At 36.1% G+C, this 22,753-nt stretch overlaps 2 long non-coding RNA genes across 9 annotated transcripts in view; one reads left to right on the top strand and one right to left on the bottom strand.

The window, feature by feature from the left end:
• Positions 1 to 22,753, top strand: part of sox2ot (SOX2 overlapping transcript) — a 258,951-nt gene that overhangs the window by 90,567 nt on the left and 145,631 nt on the right. The window lies entirely within an intron of this gene.
• On the bottom strand, positions 3,478 to 20,824 carry LOC141380264 (uncharacterized). Its single transcript, XR_012397975.1, has 3 exons — positions 20,584 to 20,824; positions 9,387 to 9,522; positions 3,478 to 4,557 (listed from the first exon to the last, which is right to left on the bottom strand). It is a non-coding gene; the product is annotated as an uncharacterized lncRNA (long non-coding RNA).

Below are 22,753 nucleotides of genomic sequence, written 5' to 3'. Positions count from 1 at the left end.
ATCATTTAAACAATATATAATATAGTTTATATATTATTTTATCTTAATCTATTTATTTTATCTTGAGTATCTGATTATAAACAACTATGTTTTACTAAACTGTAGCAACTGTTAATTAATTATATATATATATATATATATATATATATATATATATATATATATATATATATATGTATGTATATATATAATTATTATGCTTAATTAATTATTAACAGTTAATTTGTTTGTAATGCTAAATTTGTTGCAACTATAATTACAACAAATTACCAGTGCTTATATGGTTTAAAAACAATATATTGCTTACTATAAATGGGAAATCATTAATAAAAAAGTTATTAGAGAATTAAGCAAATAAATACCATAATCGCTTGAGTAGAATATTAATATATTGTTATACATTTATTACATGTAAAATAGATTTGTATTATATAAAGATGTATTACTGCCTTTATTAACTTGCTATTATTTCCTTCATTATAAATGAATCCATTATATAAATTAAACCTGTCCAATTTAGATTGTTCAGCGAGGCCAGCAAACGAGTATCTGCTATACTGACTCAGTATCTGCTATACCAGGGGTGGGCAAACTCGGTCCTGGAGGGCCGGTGTCCTGCACAGTTTAGCTCCAACTCTAATCAAAAACACCTGCTTATAGATTTCTTGTGATCTTAAAGACACTGATTAGCATGTTCAGGTGTGTTTGACTAGTGTTGGAACAAAACTCTGCAGGGACACCGGCCCTCGAGGATCAAGTTTGCCCATTCCTGTGCTATACTACACTGTCAGATAATAATGATAGTCATCTGATAGAGTTGAATGGTGATCGGAAACAACGCTCCTCATTCACCTGTCTTGATTGCAATATTTGTGAAATAGTAAACACTATTGTTTACTGTGTTCAATATTTATTACCAATATATATATATATATATATATATATATATATATATAATTATATTTATGACGATGTCCGAGAAGACGTTAATAACGTTAAAATCCATCATATGGTTTGCCTAGATCTTGTGTGCTGGATTGTGTGTGCCTGAAATGTGTGTGGCTCTGCGGGCCTGCAGCTAGATAATATTGAAGGAACCAGAGAGTAAAGCCAAGGGAACAGCTAGAAATACTGGCTTGCCATCCAAACCCCTCTAACATTTTCTTTGCAAAATGTGAAAATATAGCTGCATGAATTGGTTCTGCTATAGAACATGGCACTGCATGTCCGTCTCAGCTGTAAGTAAAGAAAGCCGCAAACTGCTCTCATGTGGGTACGGTTGTAAGGTCACTAGAGGCTGATGCACAAGAGCACATCCCCTGACTCACTGTTTCCAGCAAGTTCCACTTGTCTCCTTCCCATCAACACATCCAATTCAGTTTATAGTGACCTCACTGCCATCAGCGGCAGAAAAAAAGCGGAAAAACATGTCAGCCTCAAGCTGAGAAGAGTTGTTAGTGAGCGACTGGCCCAAATGCCCTGTCATCCCTTACGCTCCTCATCATACGCTCCGCAGATCCAGAGCATTCCTGACCGCTGAGGTTTAGAGCGGATCGGCTGGTCGCTGGTGAAGCAAGGCTTTTGTTTGGTGCCCAGGCGGGTGTGAGTCAGAGGCAGACAGAGGAACCTTTTACGGCGTCCCTCGTGATATCTTCCGCCAAAGGGGAGGAGAGTTACCACCGCATTGATATCAGAGCACAAAAGTCTTACTTCATCAACCAGACTCGACTCAAAGTCTTGAGTTACAGCGGGTCAACTGAGACTCCGGCAATTCATATTGCAGGTAGACTGAAATATTGCCGGTGATGGTGGTGGGCTGTTTACTGTTGAGGTTCACGCTCTCATATGCAAGCAATATCTGACACCATGGAGCACAAAAGAGTCTTGTGTTGCATGCGCATATTTTTGATGTTAGCCAAAATTGGTAATTATGGTTATTAGAATAATAAGTAAAGGAGTTTATAATACACTGTAAACCCAAATAAGTAAGCAGAACTCAAAACATTTGATGTAACTCGTTAAAGGGCCATGAAACCCCCTCGTTTCAGCAGGGTGTTTTCACACCTCTACTTTGGAAAAAGTCAGAAAAGTGGGCGTGTCCAGCTCTGTTTAAGGGGGAGTGTCGGAGGAAGAAAAGAGGCTTGGTGTGGGAGTGTCTATTTGGGCGCGCTGAGCTTCAGAGTCAAAACACACACACACACCGGGGACAAAGTGACTGTGTTTACATGGACATCTGTAGTCGAATTATTTGCCAAATTATTAAATGTTGGACTTTAACTGTAGTTTGGCTCTTTCATTTAGGGAATTCATTCGTGCCCCTCGCGACAAACGAGATATTTGATTCGAGGAACTGCTCTAAGCGTGTATTTTTCATGCAATGTTTGATACCTTACGGCGAATGAGAGAAAAAAAAAAACTCAGCATTTCCCGGAAACTTAGATGCACACGGCAGGTAGTGTCAGAAAGCCGCGTGTGTTATTCCGGTCACAAAATCCAACACAAGGTTATAGTTTGGTTGTAACTGTCAGTGCTAACTTGTTTACACTCGGTGCAATAGTTTGTTTGATACGAATGAAATACAAACTGAATAAACAAAGAGCACTGGTCGCTCACTTACCAAATCTGTAGAGACAGGACAATCACCAGCAACTAGAGCCGCGTCTTTATTAAGAGGAGACTACAAGCGAATCCGGATCTCAGCGTTTGCAGATGAGAACAGCTCTCAGGTAAACAATAATCCTCCTTAGACATGTAAGTTATTGTTGTGGAGCGTCGCGTACACTGTTAATCCACACGTGACTCCAGCTGAGCTCTCACAGAGAGAAAATGAAAACAAAACTTCACTGCAGCAAACTATAAAAGCAACACTTCACGCTTGTTTTGCCAACACAACGTGGCGTCTCTGTCGTCTAAACACGGTGACAGTAATGAATATTAATGAAGTTGCACAATAGAGCGTGCTGATTGGTTTGAACCAAGCCTTACTCATGCATTAATGCAGCACACTGTAAGACGTAATAAGACACACTCTGGCACAGGCGTCCAGTCTGCACGCTGGAATACACGCTATTATCTCATGACCGTGACGCAGCTTTAAAAATTCGTTTCAAACCGGAAGTACGAATTTACTTGAAATAACGCAAAAACAACCAATTTACACTTTTTAGTGAAATATAGGTGTCCTAATAGTGTTTTTAGCAGTGTGGGACACATATACCACTGCTCAAACACTATTATTATATCAACAGCTCAAAAAATGTGTTTTGGTGTTTCGTGACCCTTTAAGTTCATGAACTTAAAAAATTTAAGTTTTCAAAACTTAAATATTTTGATTACATGCTACTTAGGCCTTTTCATTACAGCTATATTAAAACTTATGTAATCAACTTAAATATTTTAAGTTACAGTAACTTAAAATTTTGCTTACCCATTCTCATAGCATTAAGTTAACATTACTCAAAAAAGTACACAAAGAACCACTTTCAAGTTGAATCAACTCAATATTTATTAGTATTTTTGTCTTTTTGTTTTAAGTGCAAGTAACTCAAAACATTTAAAGCTCAAAAATCGAAGCCTCAAAACTACACTGAAAAAAAATATTCAAAGATTTTTCATTGGATTTACTAAATTTTTTTTACGTTAAGTGGTTGTAAACAATTTATTTGGGCTGAATTTAAACAAACAAATTGAGTTGAACTTTATTAAATTTAATTTGTTCGTTTAAATTCATTTTCCAGAGATGGGTTGTGGCTGGAACGACATCCGCTGCGTAAAAACTTGCTGGATAAGTTGGCGGTTCATTCCGCTGTGGCAACCCCGGATTAATAAAGGGACTGAGCCGACAAGAAAATGAATGAATGAATGTTTAAATTCAACACAAATAAATCGCTTGCAACAGTTTTGCATGCAACACTTTTTTCAGTGTAAATTTGACACTGCAGTGTTAATTTAAAAGGATAAAACCTGAAAGGCAGATTTAAGACCACACCTCTGACATCACAAATTCACGAACTTGCATGAAGCTTTACAAAAACATGAACTATTTAAAACTAAATTACCTGTATGGTTACCAAGTACTACCCAGCTGTACTCAACAACTCTTAAGGACAAGAGCTGTATTAATGACAAATAACAATAAATGCACATTGTGGGGAAAAATGCAAAAACCTTTTCAACCAGTATTTTCACAAAAACAAACTACATTGAACTACTGAGGAACTGCCAGGCCTTAATCATTTTTCCAATCAATTTCTACAATCGCATCAAATTATTTTTGAGGCTCTGTAACTCAGGTGACAGTTCACCCTCGTCAAGACAAAGTAAAATCTTTTAAATAAAAGTGTTGGTCAGTCCCCTGGGAGAGTTGAGGTGTAGTGCATAGATCAGTCCAAATATTACCAGGAAGGCATCAGCAGATCTGAAGAGGCTGCCTGCAATCTCACTCTCGATGAGTTTTTCATAGGTTGACGGTAAACTGGACTTGTGTCACTATGTTTGACGACTGTGAGGAGGGCCACTGCAACATCTGAAAGCTCTGATGATCAGCTCATCAGTGTCCTGTAAGATAAAATAGATGTTAAAGCAAAAACAGAAGATTGGTCAAGTCAGCCTAGCAAACAGTAAACAAAAGTTGCAAGAAATTAATACTATGCTAAAAAACAAACAAACAAACAAAAAAAAAACATCTTATCTTATTTATTTATTTATTTATGTATTATTTATTTATTTTTTCAAATTTATCTTAAGTGTAAAATATTACTTATTTAAATGTCAGACTTTTTTTTCACTTATTTTTAAGTCCAAAGAGAAATGGACTATTGTTTGTTCGTTATTTTTATTTTGTGTTGTACAATATTATTTGGGGGCGAGGCAGTGGCGCAGTAGGTATTGCTGTCGCCTCACAGCGAAGGTCGCTGGGTCGCTGGTTCGAACCTCGGCTCAGTTGGCGTTTCTGTGTGGAGTTTGCATGTTCTCCCTGCATTCGCGTGGGTTTCCTCCGGGTGCTCCGGTTTCCCCCACAGTCCAAACACATGCAGTGCAGGTGAATTGGGTAGGCTAAATTGTCTGTAGTGTGTGTGTGTGAATGTGTGTGTGGATGTTTCCCAGGGATGGGTTGCGGCTGGAAGGGCATCCGCTGCGTAAAAACTTGCTGGATGAGTTGGTGGTTCATCCTGCTGTGGCCACCCCGGATTAATAAAGGAACTAAGCCGACAAGAAAATGAATGAATGAATATTATTTAGTTACTGAGCAGCTATAAACAGCATTTTAAAATATAAGAAACTAGTATTTTTTAAATCAATGAATGCATAATAACTGTGAAACCGTGATTGTTCCTCACACTATAATCGCACAACCAAAAACTATAATCGTTGCGTCCCTACAACTGACCCAGCCGAGGCTCAAACCACCGACCTTCTTGTTGTGAGAGCTACCCACTGCGCCATCGTGCAGCCCTTCAGCTTTCATCTGATGTATAAATCAACAATTTACTCTCATGACTGGTTTGTGGTCGATGGTCACGGATGTTTGCTAAAATGCATTGCATATCCAAAGTCAACACCTGAAATGTAAAACAAGCAATTAAATAATTCAATCACCAAATTAAATGAAGTACACTTAAGCGAATGGAAATGAAAAATGTTTGGCCCAGCTGAGCCATTCTGATGGAAAAATCTGGATATGTGCCTTACTATAGCGGTATACAGCCAAGTATATATACCTTATCCATCATCGCTATGGTTACAGGTGTTTTTCAAGGCTACTGCGAGCACATCAAGGGGGACTGAATTCGATTACCGCTCCATTCAGTCAATAGTCGCTCTTGTATGTACCACGCAATTATAATTCATTTTAATATTTTTGAAGGCCGAGGTGAAACAGCTCCAGATATCATAGATTTTCTGTTTTTGATAAAAACTTTACCTAAATAGTTTTGCTCATGTCTTTTATTATTGTTCCTTGAATATTGTCAACAGATCAAAGTCATGCAGTGCATGTCGACGTTTAAGGCATGTACATATTCAGCTTTTTTTTTTCATATTTTTATATAAAGTTACAGCCAGAATTATTCGCCCCCCTTTGATTTTTTTATTCTTTTTTAAATATTTCCCAAATGATGTTTAACAGATTCAAGAAATGTTCACAGTATGTCTGATAATATTTTTTCTTCTGGAAAAAGTCTTATTTGTTTAATTTTAGCTACAATTAAAGCAGTTATTAATATTTTAAACACCAGTTTAAGGTCAATATTATTTGCCCCTTTAAGCTATATATTTTTCCTGATAGTGAACAAACCATCGTTATACAATAACTTGCCTAATTACCCTAACCTTAACCTAATTAACCTAGTTAAGCCTTTAAATGTCACTTTAAGCTGTATAGAAGTGTCTTGAAGAATATCTAGTCAAATATTATTTACTGTCATCATGGCAAAGATAAAATAAATCAGTTATTAGAGATGAGTTATTAACACTATTATGTTTAGAAATGTGTTGAAGAAAAATCTGCCCTCCGTTAAACAATAATTGGGGAAAAAAATAAACAGGGGGGCGGATAATTCAGGGGGACTTCAACTGTACATGAGTAGTTGTGCATCACACCTTATATGAGCGTGATTTGAGTGTAAATCAAATCAAATTAAATCACTTTTATTGTCACATCATCAGCAGCACGTGTGCTATGATGAGTGAAAAGCTTAGGTGCTCGCTCCAGACAGGGCAAATACAACGACAGTGCAAAATACAGACAGTTAAAAATACAACAGCATACCCCCCCCACCCCCCCCCCACCCCCAAAAAAACACTTAATTTCATCATTATTTATATTTTTTGTTGCATTTTTGTATATTTAAATGCATCTTGCTAATGGAACAAACATTACAACATAAACCAACCTCTTAATGTAGAGTTCTATGGAGCTAATAACATGCCAAAACAATCTGAATTTGAATTGTGTTCATTTGAATTATTGACAATTGTAATTTAATAAATCAGAATTTTTTATTTGCCATTAAAATTTTTTTGAATATAAATTTCTTAATTTGGATTTGAATTTTATCATTTGAATATTGAACATCTGAAATGTATCGTCTACTCCTCCCTGTTGATGACCCCTGACCAACTTTCTGCTGATTATGAATTTCATGATCTGAATTTCTGGTATTTTAGAGTATTGAATTTGATGTTCTGAATTTCTTTATCTTGAAAACTTGAAACTGTATTTTTACAAACTGCATATCTGCAGTCTGGGAATTCAGAACCAAAAAAAACTGAAGTTTGAAAATACGTGTATAAAAAGTTCTGGCTTGAAATATTCAGTCTTGAATTTCAGATGTTCAATATTCAAGATATTAAATTTAAATTCAAATTAAGAAATTCAAATTCAAAATAAGATATTCAAATTAAGAAATTCAAAATTGTCACAGACTTGGTCCCAGTTAATCCTCTTACCAACCAGCAGAGGTCCCGCTCACCCGACTACTGAAAGCACATGAACTCCAATACCCACAAGACCCTGCGGTACTATGATTACTGTCCAGCTGAAACCAATACACTCACACTTATAAGCCCAAGTCATTCAGTGCGAAGTCTTGTTTTGCTCAGCATTCAATTCCAAGCGTTTTCTGCATTCTCTGACTGATTTCTGTTGCCGACCCGGACCGATTGTGTACCTGTGATTCTATGCTGCCTGCCCAGATCCTAGCCTGTTTTCTCGTCTATGCATTCCTGCTGCCTGCCTACAAACTTGCTTGTGACCTGACTTTGAGTGAGTGCTGTTATTTACCCATCTTTGCAGTGAAACCCGTATACCTGCGTGTCTACTTGTGTCACCTTCAATAAAAACGCTGCAAATGGATCCCGCTTCGTCTGACCCCTCATTACAAAAAATAAGAAATTCAAATTCAAAATAAGAAATTTAAAATAAGAAATTCAAAATAAGAAGTTTAAAATAAGAAATTCAAAATAAGAAATTTAAAATAAGAAATTCAAAATAAGAAATTTAAAATAAGAAATTCAAAATAAGAAGTTTAAAATAAGAAATTCAAAATAAGAAATTTAAAATAAGAAATTCAGAATAAGAAAATTAAAATAAGAAATTCCAAATAAGAAATTTAAAATAAGAAATTCAAAATAAGAAATTCAAAATAAGAAATTCAAAATAAGAAATTTAAAATAAGAAATTCAAAATAAGAAATTCAAAATAAGAAATTCAAAATAAGAAATTTTAAATAAGAAATTCAAAATAAGAAATTTTAAATAAGAAATTCAAAATAAGAAATTCAAATTCAAAATAAGAAATTGAAAAAAAAATCTAATTCAAAATAAGGAATTCTAAATAAATAAATCTAATTAAAAATAAGAAATTCTAATTAAGAAATTAAAAATGAGAAATTCAAAATAAAAAAAATTCAAATTAAGAAATTCAAAATAAGAAATTCAAAATAGGAAATTCAAAATAAAAAACATTCAAATTCAAAATTAGAAATTCAAATTCAAAATAAGAAATTCAAAATAAAAAATTCTAATTCAAAATAAGAAATTCAAAATAAAAAAATTCTAATTCAAAATAAAAAATTCTAATTCAAAATAAAAAATCCTAATTCAAAATAAAAAATTCAAATTAAGAAATTCAAATTCAAAACAATTTTAATGATTTATAAAAAGTCAGATATATTAAATTACAATTGTCAATAACTCAAATGAACACAATTTAAATTCAGATTGTTTTGGCGTATTATAAGCTCCATAGGTTTCAAAAAGATTTACTGTACTTCATGAGGGATGCTTTCATTGACCCCCCCAAAAAAGCTCAATGTTGCTTCATGTTGACATTAATGAATCTAAGCTGGATGGATTTAAATGCAGTGTTGTTGTTTATAACATGACTTGACCTTGTACAAACCTGGACTGATCACAGCTGAACCGCTCGGCCGTTTTTCTTTCAGCAAAAGGCCAGATTTGAAAATGGCAAGACGAGCGCTTAAAAACACTGATGTGTTTATCATCCGGCACTCTTCCTTTTTTTGATCTGACGGCTCAAATGTTATTGTGCCTCCTTTCGGGATGCATTTAAATGCGAGAATTATCCAGGCAAAATGTTGACTGATTATTAGCATGCCGCTAAACCTATGTGTGCTCTACTGTCAGCTTCTATCAGAGCGGGAACACAATGGCTACAGAGGGGAGCATCTGTCGGTAACGCGGGCCACGCGAGCGTAATTTCACCAGTGGGCCGCTTTTGTGTGCGTGGATGAAGCCGCTGCCGTGGCGAGAGCGCGCGAGAGAGAGAGTGCCGTGTCGGCAGGTGCATGCCACCAAATTACCGCCTGCAATTTGCATTTCCCTTCGCTAAGAAGCATGCCATTATCATATCAAAGGGAACTCACAGCAACGTCTAGTTTGGAGAGATGTGGCACTGCTTCAATTTGAGCAATTAATGCAGGATGAAGACACTTGTCATGCGTCCCAGAGTCCCGCTGCATCCATCTGCATTGTTCCTGGCTGTGGAAGACGAGGCATTCTCTGAGGATACACACACACACACACACCTTCGTGCACGCTGTGTAGTCTTTTACTCAACCAGCCATCGGAAACAAATGGATTTGCATGATCTTCACCCAGACCTTTTTTTCCCCACTCTGAGGCCTTGATATCTTTATACGCAAGCGCCTTCCTTTGGTTTTATTTCATGAATAATGAAAGCGATGAGCATCGCATTAATGGCCTCGCGTGGTCTAAAACATCACTAAGTGCATTTCAGCATTGTATGAGCCTAATGAAGATATATTAGGACTAGTTCCTCTTCGATAACAAGCTCGTGTCGTCATCCATCTATCCAGTCACCAAACATGCAAGCGCTCATTTATTTTGCAGAGCAATTTATTTGCCGTTAAATCCAAAGCACGCCTCAATCAGGCCTATTATCGAACACCTCCTACCGTTAAGACACAGCCCGTCGTTTAGCTTTTGAGGGGAAAATCTCCTCTCCCCCCCCTCTCCCCGCTCTGGGCGAATTGTTCTGAAGCACTCTACGTTTTCTTTGGGGCTAGCACTTACAAGATGGTATTAGTCACAGCTGTTCACTGTGATTTCCATTCCTTCTCTGGCGCAGGAGGGCTTGCCAAGTGTCTTCGAGAGCCTCTTCCCATTCATCCCGACCTCCTGTCGGATCGCTGCCTTATTTCTATGACAGTCAGCTGTTCCTAACCAGCGCTAAATTGAATTTGATGGAGCCGTCTTTTTTTGGATGCCCTTCCAAAGCTGCCTGAACGGGGTAATAATGCATCATACCGGGGATGTGACATATTAAGAATGGTGATTAAGGGTTACCGAGGCAGAAAGAATTGTGGGAAATCCATTATTTGAGGTCTAACAAATGTATTTAGGGTTTTATGATGTCACAACAAATATATGCCCAGCTAATGGACCATCTCACATGGGATCGGTGGCTCCCCTAAACAAGACGTACTGTCAGACGACTGCGGAGGAATAGTTCATTCGTCGCTCTGTGGGTCTCCTTGTCAGAAATGACATTTGCTGAACTTAACCATGTGGGGAGCCCCCCAACTTTCCCATACGATCCCAAAGAAATTCAAATTCAAAACAAGAAATAGAAATTCAAATGAATAAATTCAAAATAAAAGTCAAAATAAAAAATTCAAATTTAAAAAAGAAATTCAAATTAAGAAATTCAAGATCAAAATGAGAAAATCAAAATAAGAAATTCAAATTAAGAAATTCAAGCTCAAAATAAATTTAAATTCAAAATAAGCAATTCAAATTCAAATTCAAGAAATTCAAATTAAGCAATTCAAATTCACAATAAAAAATTGTAATTCAAGTAAAGACATTTTAACTTGAATTGAACTGAAATTGAATTTGATGGAGCCGTTTTTTTTTGGATGCCCTTCCAAAGCTGCCTGAACTGGGTAATAATGGATCATACTGGAGATGTGACATATTAAGAATGGGCATGCGATGGTGATTAAGGGTTACAGAGGCTGAAAGAATTGTTGGAAATCCATTATTTGAGGTCTAACAAATGTATTTAGGGTTTTATGACCATCTCACATGGGATCGGTGGCTCCCCTAAATAAAACATACTGTCAGATGACTGCGAAGGAATAGTTTATCCATCGCTCCACAGGTCTCCTTGTCAGAAATGACGTTTGCTAAACTTAACCATGCGGGGAGCCCCCAACTTTTCCATAACCCCAAATAAATTCAAAACAAGAAATAGAAATTCAAACTAAGAAATTCAAATTCAAAATAAGAAATTCAAATTCAAATTAAGAAATTCAAATTCAAAATAAGATATTCAAATTCAAAATAAATTAAAAATAAGAAATTCAAAATAAATTCAAAATAAGAAATACAAAATAAATTCAAATTCAAAATAAGAAATAAGAAATTTACATTTTAAATAAGATATTCAATTTTAAAATAAGAAATTTATATTAAAAATAAGATATTAAAATTCAAAATAAATTCAAAATAAGATATTCAAATTCAAAATAAATTCAAAATAAGATATTCAAATTCAAAATAAATTCAAATTCAAAATAAGAAATAAGAAATTTATAATAAAAATAAGATATTAAAATTCAAAATAAATTCAAAATAAGATATTCAAATTCAAAATAAATTCAAATTCAAAATAAGAAATAAGAAATTTACATTCAAAATAAGATATTCAAATTTAAAATAAGATATTTATTTCAAAATAAATTCAAAACAAGAAATTCAAATTCAAATTAAGAAATTCAAATTTAAGAAATTCAAATTTAAAATGAATTCAAATTCAAAAAAGAAATTTAAATTCTCAATAAAAAATTCTAATTCAAGTTGAGAAATTTTAACTTGAATTGAATAAAAATTTTATTTGATGGAGCCACTTTTTTTTCTTTTTTTTTTTTTTTTTTGGATGCCCTTCCAAAGCTGCCTGAACGGGGTAATAATGCATCATACCGGGGATGTGGCATATTAAGAATAGTGATTAAGGGTTACCGAGGCAGAAAGAATTGTGGGAAATCCATTATTTGAGGTCTAACAAATGTATTTAGGGTTTTATGATGTCACAACAAATATATGCCAAGCTAATGGACCATCTCACATAGGATCGGTGGCTCCCCTAAACAAGACGTACTGTCAGACGACTGCGGAGGAATAGTTTATTCGTCGCTCTGTGGGTCTCCTTGTCAGAAATGACATTTGCTGAACTTAACCATGTGGGGAGCCCCCCAACTTTCCCATACGATCCCCGTCTTCCCCCTGGCCTTATCTTCCTCACTCCTTTTTTTTTCCTGTGGGTTCACAACGATCCTTGATGTTTGTGACAGGCCACGATAGGTGGAAACCCTTATCGCCGCGGGGTTCGGAGGCCTTGCTAAATTGAAAATTGCAAATGAAATCCGTGGGGTTTAAATTCATCAGCTATTATGCCAGATGACCTTTGGCAGCTGCTGATAAAAATGAACGAATGTTAGCTGTGATCCAATTTTCGACACTATCCACTCCTTTGACTTCATTCACAGTCAGACGGCCGACTCACAGGAAGTGAAAATGATAGGGTTTCAAGAGCGCACCATTGTGTTGCAGATTAAGATTTTTTCTTCCTATTTGCCGGGGTCGGCCTTGTGCTACACCCGTCTGGTATTCCGCCATTGTCCAATCAGTTTCAATATCTGCTCCAGAGGACATGTAAGTCGGCCTTCTCCGATAAACACTTAGACGGGGAATGTTGGACTTAATAGTTTCGCCTCGGAGGTGACGCTGGTCACTGTGTAGCGAGATCGACTGGCACATGTTCGCTTAATCTGACAGTCTTATGGCATCTGGAAGTCTCTTCTCCTCTGAATCTGCGATGTGTCCTTTCTCCTTTCAGCATGTCATCTCTCTCGGCTATTAATTTTCCACGGGTTTGACAGAAGCCGCGTGTGATGTGTTACAAGGATGGTGCCGCAAATAATTCCCAGTTACACAAGAGGACGACTTTACTATTTAAATAGAGTAAAAAAAATATACAATATGAAGGAAAAAAGGCTGCATAATGGAACACGGCGGAATAGAAGAGAAGAGGAAAATAGAAGCACAATAGAATGCAATGGAGTATAACGGATTAGTGGAACTGAATAGAAAATGTATTAGCAGAGGAAAATAAAATAGAGTCATTTATAAAGAGAAAACGGAAGCATCACATAAACAGAAAGCTTCAAATAGAATAATTAATAATTAGCTAATAAAGAATAGAAAATACTAGAACAAAATAGAGTGTTATAGAATTACAATGTGAATACTGAAGTGTCAAATTACAGTAGAGTACAGAATACAGAATGAATTAATGCACAGCAATAGAGTTAAACTGGAGTGGAACTGAATAGAAAATGCATTAGGATAGGAAAATGAAACAGAGTCATTTAATTAAGAGAAAACGGAAGTATCACAAAAATAAATAATAAAACATAATAGAACAGAACTAAATGGAATAAAGTGGTATAGAATTATAATGCGAATATTGAAGTATCAAATGAGCGTAGAACAGAAGCTCGGCTGGACAGAATAGAATAAGCAATGCAGAACTGAATTAATGTACAGCAATGAAATTGAGTAAAATTAGAGTGGATGTCATTTATTAAAGAAGTGTATGAAATGAGAAAATAAGTTGACGGTTCATTCCGGTGTGGCGACCCCGGATTAATAAAGGGACTAAGCTGAAAAGAAAATGAATGAATGAATTATTATTTGTGTAGTTATAATAATAATAATTATAATTATTAGTGTTATTGTTGTTATTATTATCAGTAGTAGTAGTTTTATTGTAATAATATTAATATTAAAAATAATAAAAATAATAATAAAAAAATAATATTAATAATAAAAATTATAATAATAATAATAAAAATAAATAAATAAATAAATAAATAAATAAATAAATAAATAAATAAATAAATAATAATAATAATAATAATTATTATTATTATTATTATTGTTATTATTTGTGTTATAATAATAATTTTTTTGTTATTTTTGTTATTATTATTATTATTAGTAGTAGTTTTATTGTTATAATATTAATAATAATAATAATAGTAATAATGATATTAATAATAAATAAATAACACTAATAATAATAATAATAATAATAATAATAATAATAATAATAATAATGTCTTGTTAAGGCAGTATTTTTGTTGTTGGAGAAAATTAAATACAGTTTTCCCAGTGCATCATGATGCATATTTATCTCTTATATTTTAAATTAACCTATAACAATCTCTAATAGTAAAACCAAACTATTAGATGCAAGTGCTTTTGCTTTTTTTGTCCATAAATTGTCCATAGTGTATGTGTGTGAATGAGTGTGTATGGATGTCTCCCATTGATAGATTGCAGCTGGAAGGGCATCCGCTGCGTAAAACACATGCTGGAAAAGTTGGCAGTTCATTCCGCAGTGGTGACCCCTGTTGGATAAAGGGACTAAGCCGAAAAGAATGAATGGAGGAACCTAAAAATGAATAAAAAGCAATGAAGTCTGGCATAGAAATAAACAAAAATCACATGACCACATAATATATATCATACGATATTAAAATTGAACAGAAGTATGTCATAATAAGATTAAAATATAACAGAATGAGGAAGTAAAATAGTAAAACAGAGTCGAACAGAGTAGAATACAGCAAATGATAATAGAGTACAATTAAATATTCAATAGATTTAATAAAATAGTAGCAATCATTATTAAAAATATATTCATTAATGGCATTTCAGTCAGTGTTGAGCTGTTCTGTTTGCCCTATAGCTTACATATCCATATCCATTATAGTGTATTATATATACAGTATTTCCTCGTCTGGTTATCTGATCTCGGGGTGGTTAATACCTCTCACCACGCCGTTACCTTGTGATAAAAAAGCCACCGTCCTTTCAGGACAGATAGAGTAGCCGTCAGCAGGTCAGGTTTGACCTCAAGAGTAAACACAGATCCATGAGAGACGGTCCCAGGACGACACTGTGTGATGTGATTAAATGTGTCATGTGTAATTGTAGCACGGTGAGAAGCGCTCACAGGAAAGGTGCAGATGGGATTTGGAAGAAGGACAATACCAGGTCCCTGTAGGGCCCGCAGGGGTTTGGCAGTGGATCTTCCACACACACACAGACGCACACACACTTGTACAGCTATCTTTATGCAGACTTTTCATTGATGTAACTATACATACTATATATTCCAACAGAGGCTCATTGTGAAAACATACCCCCGTGTTCATTTCTGGGAAGCATGAATTATTTAGCCAGAGCTATTATGGCTGCATTTCCTCTGTATAACCAACGCTATGGAGCAGTATGACGTCACTGATGGCTTCCTTTTCAAGCTACCGCTTACCTCTGTGTGGATGGCTTGCCTAGTAGCTTGCCGTCTAAGTTGCTAGACTAGTCGAGTTGACCGTGATGATGGGGTTCGAGTCCGGGAAAGAATAGTCCCAGAAAGCAGGTAAAACAAAAACAAAAGGCAAAAATTAAAATAAACAAGTGAATAACAGAGAGAGAAAGTGGTAAGATCTGAAAACGTGGTAAAAATCAGGCAGCCGTGAGGGATCTTCTCCATCTACAAGACATCTCTAGGACCAGTCATCCAGAAACATGGATTCTCCTACCACTGCTATGCTGATGATACCCAGCTATACCTCTCTTTTCACCCTGATGATCCCTCGATCCCAGCTCGCATCTCAGCCTGCCTGTCGGACATTTCACACTGGATGAAAGATGATCATCTTCAGCTTAACCTCGCGAAAACGGAAATGCTTGTAGTTTCTGCCAACCCGACTCTACACCATAACTTTTCAATCCAGATGGAGGGGGCAACCATTACTGCATCCAAAATGGTGAAAAGCCTTGGAGTAATGATTGATGATCAGCTAAACTTCTCTGACCACATTTCTAGAACTGCTCGATCGTGCAGATCCGCACTCTATAACATCAGAAAGATCCGACCCTTCCTATCTGAACATGCAGCTCAACTCCTTGTTCAAGCTCTTGTTCTCTCCAGACTGGACTATTGCAACTCTCTACTAGCCGGGCTTCCAGCTAACTCTATCCAACCTCTTCAGCTGCTTCAGAACGCAGCAGCACGAGTGGTCTTTAATGAACATAAAAGAGCACATGTCTCTCCACTGCTCATCCGTTTGCACTGGCTGCCAGTTTCTGCTCGGATCAAATTCAAAGCTCTGATGTTTACCTACAAAGCGACTTCTGGCTTTGCTCCTTATCTGCTCTCACTTCTGCAGATGTATGTGCCCTCCAGAAACTTGCGTTCTGTGAATGAATGTTGCCTCGTGGTTCCATCCCAAAGAGGGGAGAAATCACTTTCACGAACGCTCGCGTTTAATCTGCCCAGTTGGTGGAATGAACTCCCTAACTGCATCAGAACAGCAGAGTCACTCGCTGTCTTCAAGAAACCACTAAAAACTCAACTATTTAGTCTCCACTACACTTCCTAATCTGCAATTGCCTCTCTGTATATACCACTAACTGTAGTAAAAAAAAATACTAATGCTTTCCTTCTTAGACTTTACAGACCAGAAACTTGCCTACAGCACTTATTCATTGTTGCTTTTGGTTGTGTAAATTGCTTCCTTGTCCTCATTTGTAAGTCGCTTTGGAGAAAAGTGTCTGCTAAATGACTAAATGTAAATGTAAATTTTCTTTTTCTGGATTGCTTTTGGAAACGCTCGTTTAGGGAAAGGGGCGGGTTTGGGGATCGGTTGGTTGGTCAGTCAGTCAGTCGACAGCGGCTTCTAGTGGATTTATGCCAGAACAACAGGCGCAAATGGCACTCATGAGAGAAATTGGAGATAGGAAAAAGCATACACAGTGGCCTCTGCTGGATTCACGAAAACAAACACTGCAAAAAAACTTAGCTTTTAAATGTGTATAGGGGTAGGGATTCATAATGAGCCTGAGTTAGTATATGTAATCCACCAACCCCTAAACCCAACCCTCAAAGCAAACAATCTGCATTCTAATGCTGCATTCACACCAGACGCGGGAGGGAGCGTGAGTGATTTACGTTAAGTCAATGCAAAGCCACTAATAGACATCCTGCGGTGTGATACACGCGAATGAATGGGAAAAAATTATACGATTCGCGTAAACGAGCGGCGCGAGTTGAGCGTTTTGCATGATTGACGATTGGCTCAAGTTGGAAAAATCTAAACTTCAGCGGACAATCTTGCGGTATTCACCAATCAGGAGCTTACTCTTGTAGGGGCGTGATTATGACGTAGCGCCTGTTGTTGGTGCCCCGGGGGAAAATCCTCCTGCTGACACCGTCAACAGGTCATCAAACTGGGCTTGGCTAAGTCAGAAGCACCGCTGAAAGCCTCCGTAATCCAGGTATGGTTTCTGGAGGAGTTGATAAGCTCATAGCGCTGGGAGCACCTCTGAATGGATCTAGTGGACTCAGACACGGCTCCAAACTAATCAACGCTGTTTTTCAGCCTTCATGAAGCACATAAACACAGCTATTCTCTCAATAAAATCCATGTTAGCTATTTAGCAATGAAGCTAGAGTCACCGGGCAGACAGCAGCCCTGCCTTTGACACGAATCTGTGTCTGTTGTGAAGTAAATTTGATGCGCGAATGAATCGGATTTTGACGCGCGAATGAAGCAAGTAAACTTAAAATGTTCACGTGTCGATTTATGCGCAAATATCGAATTTATCCGCGCATCTGGTGTAAACAGTATTATGTTTCCAAGTAGTTAATTATGTGTGATTTAAAGGGCCATGAAACCCCCTCGTTTCAGCAGGGTGTTTTCACACCTCTACTTTGGAAAAAGTCAGAAAAGTGGGCGTGTCCAGCTCTGTTTAGGGGGGAGTGTCGGAGGAACTAAAGTGGGATGGTGTGGGAGTGTCTATTTGGGCACGCGCGAGTTTCAGTCAAAATAAACACACATGAAAAAGTGATGGTGTTTAACCTACATGGACATCTGTAGTCGAATTATTTGCCAAATTATTAAATGTTGGACTTTAACTGCAGTTTGGCTCTTTCATTCAGGGAATTCATTCATGTCCCTCGCGACAAACGTGATATTTGATTCGAGGAACTGCTCTAAGCGTGTATTTTTCATGCAATGTTTGATACCGCACGGCGAATGAGAGAAAAAAAACCTCCGCATTTCCCGGAAACTTAGATGCACACGGCAGGTAGAGTCAGAAAGCCGCGTGTGTTATTCCGGTCACAAAATGCGGTGCTATGTTTGCACTCAGTGCAATAGTTAACTTTATTCGATACGAACAAACTGAATAAACAAAGAGCACTGGTCGCTCACTTACCAAATCTGTAGAGACAGAACAATCACCAGCAACTAGAGCCGCGTCTTTATTAAGAGGATACTAACGTTACAAGCGAATCCGGATCTCAGCGTTTGCAGATGAGAACAGCTCTCAGGTAAACAATAATCCTCCTTAGACACGTAAGTTATTGTTGTCGCGCGTCGCGTACACTTTTAATCCACACGTGACTCCAGCTGAGCTCTCACAGAGAGAAAATGAAAACAAAACTTAATTGCTGCAAACTATAAAAGCAACACTTCACACTTGTTTTGCCAACACAACGTGGCGTCTCTGCCGTCTAAACACTGTGACAGTAATGAATATTAATGAAGATGCACAATAGAGCGCGCTGATTGGTTTGAACCAAGCCTTACTCATGCATTAATGCATCACACTGTAAGACGTAATAAGACACACTCTGGCACAGACGTCCAGTCTGCATGCTGGAATACACGCTATTATGTCATGGCCGTGACGCAGCTTCAAAAATTAGTTTCAAACCGGAAGTACGAATTTGCTTGAAATAACGCAATTTACACGTTTTAGTGAAATATAGGTGTCCTAATAGTGTTTTTAGCAGTGTGGGACACATATACGACTGTCAACAGCTCAACACATGTGTTTTGGTGTTTCGTGACCCTTTAAGGGAATAAAAAAAACGAAATAAAGTCCTCCACATTTGCACTGTTGTCTGTTTTAGGCGCCATTGTGCAATTAAACTCTGCCTTTTTTACTACAGCGCATGCCCAGAGTGTGCTCACGTGATATACGTTTTTGGGGGCGTAGTGTGGACGGAGATATGTTCCGAGACGCTAGGTGAAACGCTAGTCTGGACGCGGATTTCAAACTAAAACGCACTAGTGTAAACGGGGCCTCGGTGTCCCTCACCGAGCTTGTCACGTTAAATATGTTTGCTAACAAGCAAATGGACTGGAATTCTGAGCTTCGTCCTATTTTTGGACGAGACTCAAGCTAGTCGTCTTACTTTATCCTCCAGTGAACATTTGACTTTTGAAACGCGTCCGTGAAATTCAACTTTTTCGGAGGAGTGTTTGTGAGTTGTTTTTGCCGCAGTACGCCTCCCAAAGTGCACCTGTCACAGGTGCAGCTCATTAATCAGTTATTACGCAGGTTATTCGGCGGCTGACAAGTTGCAATTTCCCCTTGATTTTCGGACGTTTGTCAGGTGGGAATTACGGCGAAGCGCACGTGACAAAACACATCGCCTCCCCACCCCCCCCTCTCACCGTGCCTCTTGGCTTCTCCCGCTATCTCCTCTCTCTCCCTCTCCAGTTTTTCCACAAACAATATCTGGGACTCAGAAGTAATAAGGCGGAATGTATAATTAATTACCCAGCTTGCTCTAATTAGGGCTGAATAAGTTGTGTCCCTCTCATCATCACAAATGTGGTGATGGGTAATACCAGTTTATGCTATATTAACTGCAAATATGCAATCCTTCTGAGAGCACTTTCCTTGATGAATTTGATGAATGTGACAATAATTAGCAGAGACAGATGAGAGCTAAATTACTACTGACAATGTAATGCTATCCTGCTTGAGGGCTCGGGAACATGGCAGAGACCAGGGCCCGTTTCTAATTAATAGTCTTTCTGCCAGCGAGGAGAGAGGGAGAGAGAGAGAGAGAAAAATAAAGAATGGTAATTGTTTTCGTCAAAGGCTGTAGGGAGCTATCAGGGTAATAAAGTTAATTAGCAGAACAAACAAGCGTTCACCGCCTTACCAGAGTGGGAAAAAGTGTAATTCAGACTGTGGTGAAGATATGAGATTGGATGATAGGGGAAAATTCACACTGAAGGGGAAAAACAGGCAAATGAAATCAATTATTCCTCGGGTTTTCTTTTGTTATTCCAGCATTATTTGCTGCTGAATGTCGCTTTGTCCCGTTTTTCCCGCGCGAGGCTCGTTTGAAAGAGTGTTTAAATGTTTAACGGTTACTCTAGCGCGGGTAATCTTTCGCGGTTCTGCCTGACTGGGTCCAGACTGATCAGAAACGGTTACAATACCGGATAAATTAGAAAACCTGGATGACAATTACTCGAATACCTGCCGGAACTGAGACAATCTAACATTTTTTTTTTTATTGCTGCGTCGCAACGCGCTCCCGAGCGCCTCAGGTAATGAAACGCTGTACCCAGTCAACCTTCAATTTATTAGGGTGTCAGAGAAGCTGTGCCTGCTTTGACACAAAAAGCTGATGTGGTAGGCTGAATGAAGTAAACTCACCCCGGCGGTCCGCTAACGCTGTTCGGTGTCATGTTTCTCTCCCGGCTGATCCGCGCGCGCTCTGCAGGGAGGTGTTTGTACACAAGGTGGTGGTAGTTACACTTATTTCCTGGGATTGTGGGCCGTGAATACAACTAATTAAAATCAAATGAAATGTTTTTCTTCTGGCATCCACGTGTAGGTGAATGACAGCCAGTCACACCCCTGTCAGTTTTACACTGAGAGGAAGTGGCACGTGATCATGTTCGTCCTCAGAATGTATACGTATAAACCGTGTATATATAATTATGCATGTTTTTTTCTCGTCTTCATTTCATATCTGATGTTTTCTTTCTTACAGCAGTAATATATTGAAATATGAGCCACTTATAATTTAAAATAGATGCTTTATGATTTAATATATATATATATATATATAAAAGCTATTTATTCCTGATTCAAAGCTGAATTTTTAGTATTAATACAGTCTTCAGTGTCAGACGATCCTTCAGAAATGAAACATCATATTTATAAATATATTTCATAGTGTTAAGTGCTGAAAAAGCATTTCTGCATATGTCCTGCATCATTTTGTCAGGGTATTTTTTGCTGTCATTATACATTTCACTTCATTTTAGCTGTCTCTTTGGACCCCGTTGAAAAATAGTATTAATTTCTTTAGATTACAAACTGAGCTGCTTTTTTCCCCCTTTATTTTTATGCCAAGTACAGATGTCATTGTGTGTGTGTGTGTGTGTGTGTGTATATATATATATATATATATATATATATATATATATATATTAACCCACTTCAACAAACCCACAAACCCTTAATACACTTCCATGTATATTGACATGATAATAAAAATAGTAAAAACAAGAGAATAATAAAAATATATATATATATTAATAATAATAAATATAGAATATTAGTAATAATAAATATATTAAATAATAAAAAATATTGAATAATAATAATAGTAAATATTGAATAAAATAAAATATAATAATAGTAATAATAATAAATATATAATGATAATAATAATAATAATTATTATTATTATAATAATAATAAATATATTAATATTAATAATAATATTAAATATATAACAATGATAAAAATATTTTCCAGAGATGGGTTGCGGCTGGAAGGGCATCCGCTGCGTAAAAAACTTGCTGGATAAGTTGGCGGTTCATTTCGCTGTGGTGACCCCGTATAAATAAAGGGACTAAGCCGACAAGAAAATGAATGAATGAATGAATGAATAATAATAATAAATAAATAAAATAATAATAAAAACAACAACAACAACAACAATAATAATAATAAATAATAAAAATAAATAATAATAATAATAATAAATAATAATAATAATTATAATAAATAATAATTATAATAATAATATTTATTATTATTGTTGTTGTTATTATTATTATAAAATGATAATAAAATTGTAATAATTATAAAATAATAAAAATAATAGTAGTAGTAATAATAATAATAATAATAATAATTATTATTATTATTATTAATATAATCATTATCCTTATTATTATTTTTATTATCATTATTATTATTATAATTATTATTATTATTATAAAACAGGACAATTGTATTAAATATGATAAAACAATAATAATAAACTAAATAAATAATTAGACAACAATAACGTGTGATACAATCAGGGATAGTGCTCTACTATCTTGCAATGGTAGGCTAGCATAGACATGAGGGTCTGGACAGAGAAATAAAATAAAAAAAAATTTACTATACAGAAACATACGAGATAAGTCACATTATTCAGAGTAAGCAGAATATATGATAATAAGGGTTGCCAAAATATTTGAGAATTTGCTAAAACCTTCCTTTCCCCCCCAAGTGTAGATTAAAAACTGAACTTCTAAATGTTAAATAAATTAATGTACATTTTTTTGCAAGATAACGATGATGCTGATAATGATCACTTTAGAATAAGGTTGTAGTTATGCTTTATAAGTTGTGTTCATGTTTGTAAATACATTGACTTATATTCATGAAAACTTATTTAATAATAATAATAAAAGAGTAAAATAAAAAATAAGAATATGTATGTATTTATTATTATTATTTGAAATGCACTGTGAAAAAAGTCATGGTTGCCTTAATATTTTAAGCTGAATCAATTTAACCTTATGAGTCAATTAAACTT

This window comes from Danio rerio, chromosome 22 (assembly GCF_049306965.1).
Source record: "Danio rerio strain Tuebingen ecotype United States chromosome 22, GRCz12tu, whole genome shotgun sequence".
In the NCBI taxonomy this organism is placed as follows: Eukaryota; Metazoa; Chordata; class Actinopteri; order Cypriniformes; family Danionidae; genus Danio; species Danio rerio.
This window is presented reverse-complemented; position numbering and strand designations above follow the sequence as displayed.